This window comes from Pezoporus flaviventris, unplaced genomic scaffold (assembly GCF_033815535.1).
Source record: "Pezoporus flaviventris isolate CSIRO_AGI_PZ_B2104156 unplaced genomic scaffold, CSIRO_AGI_Pfla_v1 ptg000041l, whole genome shotgun sequence".
In the NCBI taxonomy this organism is placed as follows: domain Eukaryota; kingdom Metazoa; phylum Chordata; class Aves; order Psittaciformes; family Psittacidae; genus Pezoporus; species Pezoporus flaviventris.
In genome coordinates, this window is record NW_026892589.1 from 4,757,895 (window position 1) to 4,765,162 (window position 7,268).

Sequence of the window (7,268 nt, forward strand, 5' to 3'; positions counted from 1 at the left end):
AACTGCTGGATATTGTGGGCAGCCGATCAAACCTTTTCTGTTTGGACCAACAGCTGAATGCCACCTCAGGCTGGAACCTAGGGAATTCAAAGGCAGTTTCAGGATTTTAAGGAAGAAAGTGACTTTTCTCCAGTTCCCATGCTAATTGTCCATGTTACAGCCCTTGCTGTGGGACACTCTCGGGTAAAACCACAGCATGCACCATGCTGGGCATTCTGATGCTTTAAAAACGGGAACAGTGAGCACATGCTTGCTCCCAGTGTTTGGCTGTAAATGTGGAACACTTCCAGTGAGTGGAGGGACTCCAGCTATAGCTCTGGCTAACAGCACAATACACATGCATGGTACGTACAGCATAAATAATACATCTCTGTTTCAAGAGATCCTGAGACAGCTTATCCTGTCCGGTAAGAGCTAGGTTACAGCTTACTTTGGTGGACTTTAGTTAGATCTACAGGCTTATTTTAAATGAACTGCACAAACTGAATAACTAAAATTCACCTAATAGCACTCTAGCCAAGTACAACACGCTGTATAAGGAACTCGCACTACACAAATCAGACCTTCCTTTTAAGAATCACTACATAATTTTCAGGCTAATTCCTGAAAAAGAGTATCCACTCCCCATTTATGTTTTCACTTTCTGTATCAGTCATAACAAACGTTCATTATAAATGATCCTGAGAACACTCTGTTCCTCCAACTCAGAAATTGGTTTTATTCCTGTTTTATTATTGAATAAGCTCACGCACTGAAATGCTGGCGGAGGGAAGCTCTGAGGATTCATTCAGGATACATCTGCAGAAACCGGGCCTTGGTTTGAACCAAAACGTCTGTCTAGGGTGAAGGAGGACATGGCACAAGGCTGAGTTCTTCATGTGCAGGCGATTGTTGTGATGCGGGCACCACCAGCAGCTGTGATCACCAATGGCTCCGCTCCTGCTGAGGTCACTTGGTCAACTGGCGAAGTGAGGAATGATTACATGAAGTAAAAGGACACAAAGCTGAGGAGCAGAGCAGCGATAAATCCATGCACCACCAGCAGTGCCTGGCGTCTGGGGGAAAAGCTGTAAGGCCCTGGTTATTGTCTGTGAAGAGCACTTGCATGCCTTGGTTTGAAGCACTGGGCTGGGGGAGTTAAAGCTGCGGTCCCCCGCTGTGCCCAGGACGGGTGCGTTCGCAGCAAAGGGATCTGAGGAAGCGCTGCTTTTAAAACGTGTTTGCCGGTCGCGTGTCCGAGCGCAGGGCTGTGCCCGGCTCCCGCAGCGCTGCTATGGTGTAGAGAGAAAGCGAGGGCAGAGCCGAGCTTGCCTTTGCCCGCACCGTGCACGCAGTACGGTGTCACGGGTGTAACAACAGAGGGCGATGATGAAGCACTGAGGAAAACGGGAGATGCCAAACCCCACCAGCTCCTGCCGGGTGGCTGCGTGTACCGCAGGCCTGTGCGCACTCCTGTATCCTCTAGTGGTTCTGATGAAGGACAGCACACCCAGCCCCAGGGCCTAAGGTGGTTATCACCCTCATTACCAGTGAAAGAGGCTGCCTCTTTGTCCCTCCTGAAGGCCACTGCAGCTCGCCATGTTCCGTGGAGCTGTGAAACAGAAACGTTGCCCCTCTCCTCACCTGGCAGCACTCAAGGGCAGAGCAGCCCCGGCACAGCTGTGCCAGCAGCAGCCATGCTCTTCTGAGGGGACCTGGATGAGCTTCGAGCTGAGGTAAGTGCGAGCTTTACCTTTACACGCTTACATTTAAAGTCCATTCAAACAAATCGCTGCAATGGTTTTCATCCGTTCAAATTGCAGATGTTGTCTTGCTAAATAGAGGTCCTGTGCTTGAACTTCCCAGCATGTTGACTGGTGTGTAGCCATCGAAAAAACCTTCTGTCCTCCTGGTTTAAATGGAAGCAGCCAGATTTGACTTTCCCAAGCTCTTTATTTTGTCCCTGGACAAAGCTCTCGCTTCTGTGCATTTTTAATATGTTTTTTATTTATTTATATGCATATTTTAAATAAAGAGTATGGTGGGAAGCAATAATACTCCCTGCTTTGGAACATAAAGAGATAGAATTAAAAGCTGCCATTTTCCAGAGCAGGACAGAATGGTTTCCAACTCCTGGACTTCTGAAAGCAAATGGAGATAGGGAATGAGTCTGTAGTTGGAAGAACAAAGAGCCATAATGCTCCTAACCTTCTGGAGACTGTTAGGGAAAGCTAATATAGATCCCTGGGCATTGAGAATGAGCTCTGGCAGGGTGGGACATGAGGCTTAGACAAGGTCTTGTCCTCTGGTATCGCTGAGACAGGCAGCCTGTTTGAAAACTCGGTCTGTGCAGGGTGCAACTGAATTAATTCCAGCAGTGACCCAGGACCACATTAATTATATCTGGGCCTCAATCGTTGTTGGCTTCAGGCTTAAAAAGACCAACCATTTGTCTTTGAAGTTAAAAGTCTACCTAGGTGCTAATGTCATTGTAGCGTGGAGCACATAGTGCTAAAAGCAAAGACTTGCTGTACACACAACATTTCTGTTGAAACAATGACTTTAATTACAGGGTACCAGCGTGCCACATCCTGACATGTTAATTGAAGTATTTAAGTGCGTATGAAGCAATTCAAAAGGGTCTTTAGCATCTTTGTGACCAAGTCTGTGGCAGCTTTATTATGGAGTGCACTCTACTGAAAGCTAAGTCAGTCCAGGGGAAGCGTTGCTCAGCTGTGTTTCTCTGATCCAGCTCACTGTTTTACTGGCACCTAGAATACTAATTAATTGCCCAGCCTCCCCAATTAGGGACCATTGTCTCTCATCCCAAAGTGGGAAGTTGGCTGTAGACAGCTGTGGCACTCCCCATGCCCGTACTTCCCTGCTCCTTAGTCTGTAGCTGCGTGTTGAATGAATGTTCCACACTGGGATGAATGTAAAGCCAGCAAGCACCGAGCACGACTCGACGGCTCAATCTGCGCTATGGGTCAAAAACACGGCTAACCTGGGAAGGGAGACAACAGCCACAGGAAACTCTGTAGTACAGGTTGCCCAGTTAGCATCATGTAACATCATCAGGGCCATCATCTTGTTGGTGAGGTTCATAGGGAACATGTTCTGAACTGCTGCCTTTGAACTTGCTAGGACAGGTGACCCTTTTGTTTTATCAGAATGTGAGTACAAGACGAATTTTAGGATGCATATTTCATTTTGTGCACTGTCTAAAGGGAAAAACTGTACTTAGCAGTGAAGTAGTAACTGAAAGATGTGAAAACACTGCCAGGGCCAAAGGATATCCTGGTTTAACTCCAGCCTGTGTGTTAACTAGTGTTACTGCAGCATCAGTACGCCTTGTCCTCCTTTGTTTCAAGACTTGGTGTACCTCAGAAGAAAAAGAAAACCCATAAGGATTTTTTTTAGGTATGGGAATTTTCTAAGTGATTATTTGCTAAATTACAGGGTCAGTCAGTTTACCAACTAGTAACAGTACTGGGAATTCCAAGCCTGAAAATCCAGGCTTATGCTGTGTATTTCTAACTAATTCTTTTTACCCTGTCATTTCTGTTCATGCCACTGGGTTGTTTTTTGTTTCTGTCCTAAACCTGTTTTGGGTCAATGTGGACATTTCTTTTTCATCACCGGTTTCTTTACTGGTGAAAACTGTTTCAAGGACATATTCTTGATTGCTTTGATTTCCCAACCACTGTCTCAGAGCTGTAATCTCATCTCCCAGCTCATGGTCACTGCTTTAACAGGGGGATTCAGAAATACACTGAAACATATCCCCCCAAATTCCTGGATATCTTGGTAACTGCTAACATTGGTGGATGGTCTTGATATCTACATGCTGGTTTGATGCCTTGTTACTAAATATATGGGTGGTCTATAGTAGAAATCCTCTAAAATTATCTTTTTTTCTTTTTTGTTCTGTCTTCTAATAAACCAGGTTATGGTATTTCCTGCCAAATAACTTAAAAAGAAGGCAGGTCTACGTTTTCCCAGGGAAAACCAGCCTGCATTAGAACATTTAGTTAGGAGTTGTACTTGTTTGACTAATTTCAATTACATTTGAGATCTCAAAGGTCTTTATGAAATGAAGGGACATTTCAGATGTCAAATTTTGGCTGAGAATCTCATTTTAGGAAGGAGATTTAGGAATTGGCATATTACTACGGGAGCAATTGTGTGTTACATTTTAATATACCCTGAAGAATGATTTTGTAGAATAAAACCTGACCTTTTAATTCTGGTTCTATATAGTCAGGATCAGAAAGGAGATAGTGTGATGTTCCTCTGCTCTGTAAGGTAGATCCATGCCCATGCTGTGTAGGGGTTTGCTGCCCTGTGCTTGTGCTGTATTCCTGCAGCGGGGCTGAGTCTGCAGCACCAAATATGTGGACACCAAGATAACACAGCTCTAGAAACCCCCCAAGGTACCAAATGGTGTTCTGCAATAAACAGCATTGTTTCTGCATTAGCTCACGTTCTCTGCAGCATCTTTTGCTTCACACAGGCTGTTTAACTCTGCCACCATGGCCATATGATGTGCTGTGCCCCTGCAAGAGATTATCCGCTGCAGTCCTGTCAATAGATTGTGAATTTGAGTTATATCTGCAACGTTTTTGTCAGTAAATACAGCTTTGTGAGTAAAAAAAGTTAATAATGGTGCATGGCTGCTCTACAGGCACACTTCAAATTCTGGTGTTTGTGTAGGCAGTAGAGTGGTCAGCATAGGCCAGAGGAATTACTGCTGTGATTGAAATAGAATGTTTTATGTTGTCAGATATATTAGTGCCAAAGAGTTGCCGAGACAAATCAGGGAAAGGGGTGTCACTAACACTGTTATTTCAGCGTTCAGTTAAAGCTTTGCTCCGGTATTGTACTGTGCACGTATGTGAGACAAGACCATTGATATCATATAGAGCTTATATTGTCTTAAAGCAAGGATCTACTGCCTAGAATGCAGTACCTAAGGGCCAGGGCAGCTACATTTCTGCTAGTCAGAGCAGTTCAGTCTGGATGGTCTTATTTCTACACCTGAACAAGCCAATTGTTTTGCACAGTCATTGAAGTGGGATACCTGGATTGCCAGGGAGTCTGTCACAGAAGGTTGGGACTGAGGTGAAATGATCATTGGCACTGCATGTTCCTGCAGCACTTTTGTAAGTGTAGACAAGCCCACTGTTCTCTGCTGTTCCCTGTCCTTCACTGAACGTTCAGCACGTTGTTCATCTGCTCCTGATACCGAGTTGGGTGCATTCTGGCATCAGTATGCATTACATATGAGTGCCTTATGTATGTAAGTATGTTTAAAAGGCAGAGTTCCTCCAAGATCCTGCCTGGAGGGAATGAATCCAACTGACTCAGTACTTGTAAATCACCCTTTTGGTAGGTTATGGAAGGAAGCATTTCAACTTTAATCACTCCTATAAGTTTACCCTTTGTATAAGGGTAGTGCAGTCTGTGGTGTGACAGTAGGTTTCTGCAGTGGAAAAGCAGCCCTGACACACAACCCCTTTATACAGATGATGCAGCTTGTTTGTAGCTACAACTGGTAGTATCTAGATATAAAAATACCACATGAGAGCAAGGTATGAGTGAAAACAAATAGGACTTCCTGCAAAGCTGAGTCAGCCACATTATCACACCTCTCTTGGTGGCTGGGAATGGTCAGGATTTGTCCTGCTGGCCTCCTTTATTTCTTTGCCCAGCCTTTTTGCTGATGCCTCTTCAATTACACACTTACTGCAGACAGAGAAATCTGCAGCATCTGTAGTGACCTGCCTTGACTACACAGCGAGTAAAATGCTACTGAGCTTTCCATTGCTTCCACTGCCCATCAGCTCTAAACATAGGAACCACCTCATTTCCTTCAGGCAACTTACGTCTTGTTGGATGGGCTGGCTTACACAAACAGCCTGAATTTTCTGTTATTCTCAATTCTGTGAGGTAAAAGGGTTTTTTAAAAACTAAGTTTTTTAAAAGAAAATAAAAACTGAACACATTTGTCCAAAGCAGGCGATTGACATTTTCAGTGCTCTGTCCTGTTTATGTCATCTCTGTTTAGACAGCTGTTATTCATAGAATACAAGAGGTTGGAAGGTACCTCTGGAGATTGCCTTGTCCAACTGCTGTTGGAATAGACCGTAACATTAGGATCAGCTTTCCTCTTACCCCATCCTCCTCCCTCAAAAGTGAGCCACAGTAGGAAACTCTTCAGTTCTGGCACAACACTTCCATTTCCATTGTACTTATTAACTTTTGTACCCAAAGGATAGATTACAGCTGTACAAAACGACAAAATACCAAGTACCAGCACAAACACAGAGGCACTTTTGTTCCATACTACACCCAGTTTCAGACAGACCCCTCTTCTGTTAGAGGCAGCGGAGCCTGTCGCCAACAAACCTTCACCAAGCTTTACCCTAGTAAAGTTTTTCTGGCTTACTTTCCTTTTACCCTAAGCTTGGACAACTGCATGAGGCAGCCCTGAGCCTGGATCCAAGCCCACAGAAGGAGAAAACTTGCATGTTGAGATCCTCACCAGATTGAAAACACAAGAGCAATCACTACAGCTAAGGCTGAGGAGAGGGCTCGGGGGGGGCTGCAAAGTAAGGTGAGGGCTGCTACTAAAACCCTCCTTGAGAAGTCATTAGCTGGTGGTGTTGGAATGTTACATGAATAAATCTCATCACAGGGACAGGGTGAGACTGAGGTGCTCTTAGCCCAGGGCAGTGGGGTCCATCTCCACTGGATTCACTGCTGGCAAGTCATGTCAGCAGCTTCATGTATTAGAAGGGTGCTGGTAAGTGTTAGGTTATATAGCAGGCTGGGAAAGTCTCATAATTCTCTTGGGGAAGCCCTTCTGTGACACTGCCATCACTTTGCCTGTAATGATGCTGTGAATGGTTCCAATCCTATGTTCAATAGTTTGCAGCAAAACTGTAAATTCCTGCTGTTGGGTCAATTTCTTGGCATAGACAAGGCTGCTGGAGAACTTCATTCTGAACTCCTCTTTCTAATAGAATTAGTTAATGATTGTTTGATAGGCTGAGGTTTCAAAAGAAGAAAGGAAAAGAAAGGCAAGAACAGGATGAAGGAACCAGAAAGGAATGGTTTCTTGTATCACAGGAAAATCTTGGCAACTCAGGAAATAACTCCTCGTGGAGAATTCTAGACTTCCTAGCTCCTTCCCCCCCCCTTATTCTGCTTGTGACCTGCAATGTAGATGTGAACTGTTAATCAATGACTTTTCAGGAGGAACTGATCCAGAGAAACTGAAAGAAGAG